At 31.6% G+C, this 12049-nt stretch overlaps 1 long non-coding RNA gene across 1 annotated transcript; it reads left to right on the top strand.

Annotated features, from left to right (window-relative positions):
* The first annotated feature begins 177 nt into the window (after positions 1–177).
* Positions 178–1777, top strand: LOC135844919 (uncharacterized). Its single transcript, XR_010558671.1, has 3 exons — positions 178–488; positions 659–732; positions 816–1777. It is a non-coding gene; the product is annotated as an uncharacterized LOC135844919 (long non-coding RNA).
* The last annotated feature ends 10272 nt before the right edge of the window (positions 1778–12049 follow it).

Consider the following 12049-nt stretch of genomic DNA (forward strand, 5'->3'; position numbering starts at 1 on the left):
TAGGAATGTACCTAAACAAACTTAATTCTAAGCAACGTTGTTTTTCTTCTTTTTTATTTGTTTAACATTGTTTTATCGTTAATTAAAAATAAATTAATTTCTAGTCAGTCTTATTTCTCATAATTAATTTCAAGTTTTTTCTTCTTCTTTACAGGTGTATTGTGGTCAACGACGATGACAAGAGAATTATTTTGTCTATCAAAAACTAAAGATAAGTACAAAAACATATTTACATTTTTATTAAATAATGTAAAATTTAAGAGCATTTTTGTTTCTTAGGATTAATCAGTCTAATTTAAACACATGATCGATTTAAAATATCTGTACATTTTTTATTTCTAAAAAAAAATTTTAAAGTTATGAAATAAATTAAATAAAAAATGTTGTTTTTGTTTAGGACCAGTTCAGAGAAAGATGGGTGAAACTTAAAATAGGATTGAGCCAAAGTTGAACCAGTCTGTTGGGACATTTTTCGTATTTACAATAAGGTGAGTAAATCTAAAAATTTGGCTTATTTTTATAGCATTTTTACGATTACGTAGTTTAAAATTAGTTATTATATATAAAAAAAAATAAGTAGGAAAAATGATAATTAAAATGATAATTTTAATTTTAATTTTAAAATTAGAAAATTCTAACCTAATTCTTTTTGTTCCAGTAAGAAGACAAAGAAGATTTCCTTAACTAATAATGCACAGATCCTTTTTCTTGGCTCATGGACTTCTTTTCCAGGTTGTATTTTCTTTTAGAAAATAGTTTTAGATAGAAATTAAAAATAAAATTTTGAGTAAACTTATGCCATTTTTGTTCCACAGGAAGACAAAGATAGCTAGATTTTTGAAAGGAATGTTATCCGTCTACGGTCTGAGTCAACATGGCCTTCTGTGCCCTGAATGTGATATCTTTGTTAAAAAATAAAAAAAAATTAAAAAAGAATTTTAAAAAAAAATAAAATTAAAATTTTTGTAAATTTTTAGAAAAAAAAATTTTTTGAATTTGAATTTTTTGATTCTGTAAACGTATTTTACGTTAATATAAGTTTGTAAAAAATAAAAAAAATAATTGTAAACATTCAAAAAATAAATTGAATTTATTTTAAGTTTGTAAAAAAAAATTTACATACATGTATTGTTGTATCGTAGTTTTAGAGTACAAATTTTGTATGTTTGTAAAAAAAATTTAAAAAAAATATTTTGTGCTGTTTTATAACCTAATTATACAAATGTATAGATAAATTAATGCGTAGAGTTTTTTGTAATGAAAAAAAAAATTATCAATAAATATTCAATAAATTACATCTTAATTTTATTTACATTTTTGGATGTTCATTTTTTCTGCTCTACGGGTCGTTTTGATGGTCGGATCGATGAATGGAAAATGGAATTTAGGTTGACACAGTTTTTTAGGTGGTTTTGGCGGTTACTAGGTTACTGGTGAAGGTCGTGAGCGTAACGGTACCGGTTGTGGGAAGGTGGATGTTATCTTCCAGCTGGGTGGTCTTTTTTACGACGATTTTATTTTTTTTATTTTTTGAAGACTACCTGAGCACTTTTAAAGCCAAAATTGTGCTTTTTAAACTGAGTCAAGAGGTAGAAAATTCGCGAATATTTCGAGTTTTTATTTAATTTAATTCAAACCATTTTCCATTAAAAAATCAGTCTGATTTTTCTAAAAAAAAATTTAGAGGGTAATTTTTTGTAATCAATCACTTTTTATACAATAAATAAAATTATTCAAAACTTCAGAAAATCTAAAAAACGAAAAATTATAAGTTTTGACTTTTTCCTTTCTATTTCAGAGACATTTAGCTCAGAAAAAAAAATTAAATAAATAAATAAAAGCTTTCGAAGCTGATTTGAAATTGAAAAATAACAAAATTGAAGGAAAAATAACGTGATTGATTTTTACATTTTTTGAGAGGGTGATTTTTGCTCATATCGACATGTTTTGGGGTTTTTTTCTTTTTTTTTTTTTTATAATTTTGGTACTTTAGTTCGAATTTTTTTTTTTGTTTTTTAATCGTATTTGTACCTAGGTAATTTTTGGATGGTATTTCTTCCAAAATTCGAGTTTTTTGAAAAAGTAGTTCAAATATTTGGGTATTTTTTACGCGATATAAAAAATTCAAAAAACTCTGTGCAATTTACCTTAAGTCGATAGAGCGTTGAAATATGAGCCATTAGCCCTCTTTTTTCTCCTCGTCACTAGAGATGACGATGGGCTCTTCAGTGAGCGACACGTTCGGTGTTTTTGGAGCCTGTTCAGACTCGTTTGTCGTCGCGCTGGTTTGGTGCTCCATTTCCTGGGTCCAACTCTGCGCATGCTGGTCAAATAATGTTTGCCAGTTCATCCCAAAGGTGAGGGGTGGTATCACCTGTTGACCGTTAATAGCGGTAAGCGTCACTTCTGGCAGGTTAATAGCCTGAGCGGAGGTCGATGGCATGTTCAGCGTGGCCGGGTTTAAGTCGGTACGAGGTGTCAAAATTGGCATTTGCGGTGTCGTATTTTGCGCATCTTCGGGTGCCAATTCTGAGCTGGTCGAAGCTCCTACAGGGTGCTCATCGGATTTGCCTAGTTGGGCGTTTTCAGCTGTTTTCTGTTCGATTAATTTCTTTCTTATTTCGATCCGTTTTAATTCGGCCAACTGATCCGGAGTGTAGGGTTTATCGTCAGTTTCCATTTCTTCCTGTTTGATGGTTGGTGGGACTGACATGGTCGGCTTCGATTCGGTGTCTTTTGAAATTAGACCCTTTCGGAGCATTTCAATGCGTCGTCGATCTTTACTCGGTGGCTGAAGTACTTTCCCTTTCTTGATTTTTTCTTGCAGAGAAATTGGAAGGGGGATGAATTTTTCGGCCAATTTGTCCAAAATTTCTTCGTAGCGTTTGATGTTGTGGTATGGACCAAATTCATCTCTGGGCGGTGGGATTTTATCCAGTTGTTCGAAAAATTCGTCTACTCGCGTCGTCTTCGCACCTGCTAACAATCCCCAGTCTGTTTCCAGTGCCAATTTGATGTGGTCAAAAGCGATGTTGTTAAGTTGGGGCGTGTGCACTAATGGTGCTAAAATCAGCTCCGTTACTTTTTTCTCTTTAAGGAGATTCGCGATCTTCGTCATTTCATCGGTGAAGTCATCGTAAGATGTATTGCATACCACATCAAAATTACCGATCGAGATAAATAATTTTTTCGGTAATATTATCATTGAATCGAGTAATCGAAAGAGATCAGACGCTAAGAGGTCTCGCCGATAGATGGTATTATCGAGATATTGGCCATATTTTTCTTCATCAACCATGCAATGTACCATCGCATGAATATGTCCGTCCCCGATCATCATCGCTTGGTTCATAAAAAGTACCATGTGAATATTTTTAGCTTTGTCCTGTCTGCCCGCGGCGGTGAAATAAAACGGGTACGCGTTCATTGGATAATAGGGCTCGAGTTCGTTGGAAGATCTGCCAAAACGCGACAGGTATTTTTTGTGATACCGGGGCTGTTCGGCGGATGGGTTTTTCTTTTCCTCAGGTACTTCGGGCTCATTTTCGCGCGGAGATAGCGCTCTCGGTGGCGGGCCTCGCTTCGTAGTACCTCGCGGCATTCTGAATACTCTTCGCTCGTTGATTCCTCGTCTTCCTCGGTTCGCTGGAGGTAGGGATGAACTGCGATCTCTATAATACTCTTGCGTCGGGTATAACTGATTTAGCGGTGTTGAATACTCAATTTTTTGAGGAATCGAAATTTGCGAGCTCATCGTATCCATAGGTTCAACACCCGGTGCGTCGAATCGAATTTGACGCTGGGGTTCGTTGGTGAGATCATACTCTGGCGGTCCCACGTACGAAGTACCTAATTCCATTAAAGCTGGAATTTTCGAGTATGATCCTGACGTGATCGAAGAGGAGGGGGTCGATGGTCCAGCTTGAATGTACTGATTCAATTTCTGGTCCATTAGGAGATTGAATCGGCGCTCTAGATCGGTCAATGAGCTCGAAAGCACGGCGTTCGCATCGATTTTTTCTTTCAGTTCGGCTGCCTGTTTCTCATTTTTGGTTTGTAGATTTTTAATCAATTCTTTCAAGACCTCGACCTCTTTTTGGAGCTGGCCTATCGTCGATCTCATCTGCCTGATGTGCTCGTTGTTGGGGGGTTGGTTTACCACCTGTGTCCTAGTAGGACAATCCAATTGGACGAAGTCGAAATTCGTGAGGCTTCGATTGCACATTGGATGACGGCAAATGATGCGAGAGGGGGTTGTAGTCGTTTTGAAAAGATAGTGGATACATCCCCAATGATACGCATGTTTACAAACCGTTACATACGGTGGATCCTCTTTCTTCACCCCATTCTCGTCCTTTGGAGCGTGCTCCCCTGGCTCGGCCAACGATTCCGTACACTCGTCGCACAATAAGATCTTCATTTCCGTCTGAAAAAATAAAATTTTCAACAAATTTTTGTGATTAGTTATTTATTGGAAAAAATGATTATTTTTTCATCTTTTTCAAAAATGAATTCATTTTTCAACTAAAAGTTGTGTAAAACTTATAGTTTATTCGATTCAAATACCGCTTACTGGGTCTTGATTATCCCTTTTAGGAGTATTTGGAACTTTTGAAACGATTCAAAATCGGTCAAAGTTAGTGATTTTTTGGATTATTGGGCAGTAAAGGGTATTCATTTACATTTTGTTTCGAAAAATTAGCCGAAGATGAAATATTTTACGATTTGTTAAATCATTTTATTGTTTTGGTTTTTATTGGGTTGTGATTTATTTTGATAAATTTTTTCAATTTTTATTAGTTTTAATTTTTACGAAACCAAAGATTTTTTATTTTTTTATCGAAATACTCAGTTTTAATTTTTGATTGTTTTTTGATTATTATTTAGTTACCAAAAATATTTTACTTTTTTCTGAAAATATAATTTTCAGCTTTTTATTATTTTTTCTAGTCATTTAATTGCCAAAGATTTATGTTTTTTAGTTTTTCACCGTTTTAGTTGACTCATTTTTATCTTAAGTATTTTTTGTTATATTTTTCTATTTTTTCTTTTAAGATAAAAAACAATTTTCTCGAAGTATGTAGAATTGGGTAGTCGAAAAATTAGGAATTTTTATTACTATTTTCCTGAAGGATTTTTTGCAATTTTATTTTACACTTGATTCAATTTCGAGTTTTGGTAGTTGTTGAAAAAATGCTAGACTGATATTATTTTTGGTTTTTGGTACCTGAGAGTACTTCGTTGGAGTTTTGAAGAAATGTAATTTTTCAATGTTGATCTCAGTTTAGTTGAGATAAAATTTTCTAAATTTTGAACTAACCTGAATCTTAAGTCATCAGAAATACTGAACTATTTTTAAAAAAGAATTCAAGATGTGTGATGGTTTAATTTTTTGCGGGTTTTATGGGACAAATTTGTTGATTACTAAAGAAAATTCCATTTTTTCCGCTTAGCCTGAATCTAATCATTTTTCAGTTGATTATCAGTTTTCCAATTTTTATGAATGATTTGATGGGTATTCAAAATTTTGACACTTGGTTTCAGATCTGCGCTGAAGTTTTCAATTTTATCATTTTTAATTTACGAAGAAAGTTTCAAAAAGGTTTTTACTTTGAGTATTTTATTGCATTTTTTGGGTTGTAAACTCGAGTAGAATTTTTCAAACTTTTAGTTTGTTTTGTGAATTAAAAATTCTAGACATTAACCCAAACTTGAGTGATGAATTTTTTAAATTAATACCTTAGTTGGGGTACAATTTGAAAATTTATAGACGTTCGAGGCAAAATGTGTGATTTTTGAGTAAATCAACTTTTCCTAAAAGACAATTTTAATCTGGTCAAGATTTGATTCGATTTTTCAGAATTTTCACTCTAATACTTTTAATTGTCAGTGAAATGGGGGTGAATTCGGAACAACACAGAATTTGCATTTTTATGGCTTGTTCTGATAACACTGTTTTCGAATCATCAATCAATTTTCTACAGTTTTTATAAAAAAAATCAACTTTTGATAATGGGGTTCGAAGAAAAAATAAATAAGCCAATTTGGTACCAATAATCGGAATTTTTTAGTATTCAAATTTGAGTGGTAAATTCCAAAAAATAGGGTTTTCGGTTATTTTAATACGATACCAAAAGTTTGCCACGAACTTAGTGTTCGAATTTCTAGTTTTTTCTGAAAAAAGATCAACTTTCTTGGTTTTTGAGCGTTTCAAGATTATTAGCTAGAATCCACAACTTTGTTCACAAATATCTGCTTGTGATTTACTTCAAAATGCGCTAGTTGGAATTCATTGTAGTAGTTATGAAAAGATTTCGGTATTCAAAATTGGTAGGCTTTTGAAACTGAGAATTTCGATGGAAATGGTGCGAATTTATTGTTCGGATTTTGGAACACTTGAACGATTTGTAGGTAATTCTTTCTTTTCGCGAATCTTTACAAAACGTTGAATTTCATTTTCATTTAGAGAAATTTGTGTGTTTTTCATGCACTTTTCCGAAACAGTTAAATTTAGTACCATTTCTGGTGTTTTGTTTCCAAAATTTATAGGGTTTTTAACACTCGACATTTTTAATGTTCGAGATTTTCTAAACGTGTTTGAAATTATTATCCAATTTTGATCCTTGCAACTAGTGGCAATTTTTGATCGAACCGGTAAAATTAGTGAGCTAAATGCACTTGTACTTACTTCGGTTCTGTAGAAATCTTCCAATAATTCGTACATCCAGTTTTTGGAATACTCCACTTTCTTCAATACTAGGTTTAGGCGTTTCAGGTATAACTTATAATTGTTTCGCTCAATTTTTGCAATCAAAAAACACAATGTTTTGAAAATAAAAAATACAACTGTTTTGGTCGAAGATTGATAATAATTATCAACCGCGTTCAGCTCGATTCACTCAAAATTTACCGAACCGGTTGACGTTCGATTCACACCGTGGGTGGTGTACGAATAAATTTTATTTTAATTACCGCGTTGTAAATTTTTAATTATTTTTCGCGATCAATTAATTATTCGGAAAAATTTTATCGATGTAAACTGAATTAAATTCTTTTAGGAGTGATTGTATTTGACTTTTGAAGTTACTAAAACTGCACGATATTTTCTATTGAATAAAAATTTAGAAGTTATCACCTTCGAAATAGAATTCCAACTGAATTTAGTTTTGATTTTTAAGTACTTATCCCGAATGTATTTTTTTTTTTTACTCCCTGAGATCCCTTCCCAAAAGAGCTAATTTTTATAAGGTCCAGACTCTCGTATTGGAAAGTCTGGTACCTATCGATTTTCAAAGTGTGAATATTCGATGTGTCGAAGGATTTATTCTTTGACAGTGTTTTACCTCGACAGATTTATGTACTTACCAGATATGGACGAATTCGTTGTCCATGTTCTCGTAGTTTGGAGTAATTTAGCCTATAGGCATTATTTTTCGCGCTGAGTGTATGTATAATATTGTAGGTAACCTTTTAAGTTGTATAGGTGAAAATGAAGTAGGCGACACGTTGTTCATACGTATTTTTTAGCTTTATTTTAACATAAACTTAGGAAAAGATACTGGGTATGAGTATACACAACATGGTGCGAGTCACCGAAAAAAGAAAACAAAAAATAACAACTACAAAGAACACCAAAGTAACTCGAATAAATCATTCTTTTTTATCCTCTTTTCTCGTGGTTATGTATGTCTTCCCCAAGTCATATAACCAATATCCAGCTAAGACAAGGCCCATGAATTTCGATGTTGGGCGTCCCTTTATTGTGATCGGATTTTTGGGCGTAGGAGGTAAGTTCACTTTGACCTTCCACTCTTTCGAGTCGATCTGCTGTTTTTCACCTTTTTTCGGCATCTAGGAAAAAAGAAAAGAAGAGAGGGGGGGAATCGAAGGGTTTTAATTAATTTAGTCAGTTCAATACGACTTTAATTTTATTGACTTAAAGTTTTGTGGTCCCTTTTTATTCATTTCATGAATATTTAGTTTCGAGTTAGGAAATAGGTAGGTACGTATACCTATTCCTTTGATTTTGAAAAAAAAAATTCATTTTAATCTTTCGAATTTTATTAGAATTTGTTAATGTTTCATTTTAAATTCTACTTTCAGTAGTTTTAGAAAAAGAAGATCGTAAAAAGTTCAAAATTTTGTATTGAGTAGGTACCTACTTATTAGGTTTTTTCGGATTTTTATTTGTTTGAATCATTTTAATTTTCAAAATTCATGTAGTTAAAAAAAAAATATTTCACGAAGTTTTATCGTTTAGATCGGTGAAATAAACAGACGAATTTTGTGTGATGTAGATAGGTATACCTACCTAACTGAAATTTCATTTGGATTTAAACTTTTTAGTATTAAAATTTCCTCAAAATTGTCCATATTATTCATTTTGGTGAAAAGTTAATAATTTTGAGATAAAGTGTTTCAGAATTTCTTTTAATAGGTACCTATTTGGTAAAAATAATTTTATTTCTGAACTGTTGTGACAAGTTGTCTTCGTGTGTATAGAATAAGGTATTTTAAACAAATTCTAATTTTTATTTCATTTGGAGAAAATAGACAGAAAATTTTGTGTAAATTTGCCAAATGATTGAAGTAGGTAGGTACCTACTTGTTTGTAAATTTTTTAGTTTCTCAATTCCAAATCTTACCTATCAGGTATTTTTTATCATGTTCGAGTCAAAAAAAAAAAAAAAGGATTAATTTTAATAAAACTTGAAAAGAGAAAAAAAATCTGTTTGGTAGGTACCTATTTGGATTTTTATTTTAGCCCTAGGTTCAAAATAGGATTATTTTTTGAGTAATTCAATACTAAAATTTCGAGGCAAAATTAGTTTAAGAAAATTTTCTACTTAGTAAGATAGTTTTGGTTTGGTAGGTAGTACCTACTTATTCAGATTTAACTGATTTTTAGGTTATTTTCCTAAATTTTCAAATTTAGTTTTTGGCCAATCGCCTTTTGGATGATTTTTTACTAATTTTAATTATTTTCAAGAAAAATGAAGATTGAAATTTGGTTCTGATTTGAATTTGTTCGAAGTTTTTCAGGGACCACTTCACTTTTTTGTCGTAAATACTAAGTGACGACTTTTCTGAATTAATTAGTTTCAAAATGATCGAATCTATCAGATTTTGTGTCATTTTATCGAAATCGTTTCAGATTTTTGTACTCTAGCAGAGTACTTGGGAAGTTTTTTGATATGGTTGGGGGTAAGTCAGCCATAGTTTCCCATTTTTGGAGTGTTTCACAATTCCGTTTTTGAAACATTTTTTGAGGGTTCTGAATGGGTGTAAATTTTTCTGCTCGTATTAATGAGCAGAAAAATTACCTCATGCCGAGAATGGCAAATCTCAATTTTGGCTTAGTAGGATGATCGAATACTTCCGGCTGGCTTGTGATTCGTTCATCCTACTACCCTATCTATACTATCACATACACGTATAGGTACATATAATGCAAAATAAATAGTACATAACAGGTATAGGTATGTATGAGTGATAATAATACTTACAGTAGATTATCAATCGAACAATTTTCAATTAAATAGGACTGCTCTTGAAATTGTAGCAGGATACCCACGATGAAAATTACGTTTAATAACTTCACGATTCACAAAACACTTTCAAACTTTGCTTTTTCATGCACAAGATGCTTTTTAAACCACAGTCTTCGAACGTTTGTCAAGCAATCACTCAAATCTATATCCAATATTGCGTCAGTCGGGGGTATTATTATTTTATTTTATTGTGATTAGGTTTCAACCCATCCGGTTTTGGCTAAACTTTTTTCTTATCTGCGATATCTTCTTTTAGAACTTGCAAAATTCGAGGAAATTATCGGCCTCGGCGACGTTGCAGATAACATTGTCGTCCGATGGCTGGTAGATAAATTGATAATTTTCAATCTACTTTTAATCTCCTCTTATTTTGCTCATAGGCAGGTGTCTTTTTGCCATGTCAATATAATTGACTATTAGCATTAATTTCAGGGGAGATTTTTAGAGTAATTATTTTCCCATGAAAATTCAGTTTTTGATGGGTTAGAAAGCGAAAAGTGATTTTTTGACCCCTTTAGAGTGCATTTTTGGTATGGGTAGGGGGAAGGAAATCGAAGAGGATTTATTTCTTCAACTTTATGATCGATCGTTTTTGATTTTTAACCTATATCCGTCGATTTTGGCCCTTTTTTTTTTTTTTAGAAATTTTCATTTTTGAAAAATTTCAAATTTTCAACTTTCAATTTTTTGAAGGCTTTTATTTTCATTACTGTTCATATTATATAGGATCGTAATGAATTACTACATTTTGACCAATTTTTGAAAGTTTTAATTTCCAAAAAAAAAATTTTGGTTTTTTGAAAAATGAGTTTTTGCAAAATTTTAGATTTTTTACAAGTATAGGGGTGTGTAGGGATTGGATATTTTCCATTCTTCCCTAGGTTTCGTGATTTTAACGTATACTTATTTTTGTCAAATTTTTTTTTCAAATTCTTCAAATTTTTTGAATTTTCAATTTTTTCAAAAAATTGCTTTAACTTCATCCATTTATGATCTGGAGGGTTGGGGGTTTGAGGTACGAAATTTTTTCCATGCCTATTCATATTTAATGTAATTTTTAAATACAATAAATACTTGTAGATTTTTTCAACTCTTTTCAGGTTATGAGTTTTTGGTTTTTTCATCGAAGTGTCAAGAGGGTGGCCTTTTTACCAGAAAAAGCCACTCTCTGGACCCTTCGAGAAAAAATTTCCAAAAGTGAGAAAAAAGTGGTTTTTTGAATGAGTTTTTCAGCATTTTGGATGCAGTTTTCTTCATTCCTTATACAGAGGTTTTTATTTTGAGTTTTCCCCCTGCTGTTTGGATTGTTTGGAAAAATTTTGAATTTTTCGAGCCATTCCAATGTATCCCATAGTTCTCCTTTTCAAAAAGGAATTATGGATCTGCAGAGAGCAAATTTCCATTAACCCAGTATGAATTTTCAATTCAATTTTTTAATGATTTTTTCATTATTTCTGATTAGCAATTTTTTCAAAATTTGAACAGATTTTTCAAAAATTGACAATTTTAATTTTTGTGGAGCAAACGTAATATGGGGTGCTTTGACTTTTCAAGATTTCATTTCAAAACTTTCATTTTGAAATTTCAATTTTTTCTGAATTTGTCAGAGGGACAAACGTAGGTTAATTTTTTAAGGCAAATTTCGGGGCGAATTGAGGGCAGATGTGGTGTCCCCCATTCAAAGAGGTTTCTCTTTATTTCCGAAAAGAAGAAAAATGGGCAAAGATGATGAATTTGTTAGCAGATTCATCTTTGCTTTCTGATTTTTGTTTTGACAACTTAGAGCAAATGTTTAGGTGAGCTCTTTTTGTCTCCGAGGTCTGAGTTTTCATTAGGTAGACAACTCTGAATGCTTGTGCCAAATTTTTTGGCAAATTCTTCAGTTTTTCGTCTGAAGAGTGAGGCAAATGTCTTGTTTTTATAATTTAGGACCAATTTGAAAAATTGAAAAAATATTTTGGGACGCTAATTTCGATCAGCTTTTTCTGAAAGTTTTCCCATTTTCTGAATTCTCTCAAAAATATTATTTTCTTTTAGAATGTATATTTGGGTATTTTTACGTCAATAACCAGCATTCTGTTGGGTTTTTCAAATTTTGTTTCGAGAAGCTGAATAAAATTTCAGTTTTTCGACTCTTCTAAATTTGAAAATCCAGAGACTTTTTCAAAATTTTCAATTTTGAGGTTCCATTCTTATGAATTTGAAAATTTTTTAGTTTTTAGCCTCAGTATTCTTAAGAAGTTACTCTGAAATTTTTCTTTCTGAAAAATGATTTCAAAGTTGATCAAAAAAAGTTTTGTCAAAATATTCTTCCCAAAAAAAAAATTTTTATCTTTATTTTTGAGAACAAGTTTTGATTTTCTCTTTTTGCCTTTTTGGTCAAGAAAGTGAAAACTTTAGAGTTTTTTGAGATATTCCTATTGGTGAATTTTGTCCAAAATTCTATAGGGAGTAAAAAACGAAAACACAACAAAAGGGTAATTTTATCATTTTTTGTT

The sequence above is a fragment of the Planococcus citri genome, chromosome 1 (assembly GCF_950023065.1).
Source record: "Planococcus citri chromosome 1, ihPlaCitr1.1, whole genome shotgun sequence".
Lineage (NCBI taxonomy): Eukaryota > Metazoa > Arthropoda > Insecta > Hemiptera > Pseudococcidae > Planococcus > Planococcus citri.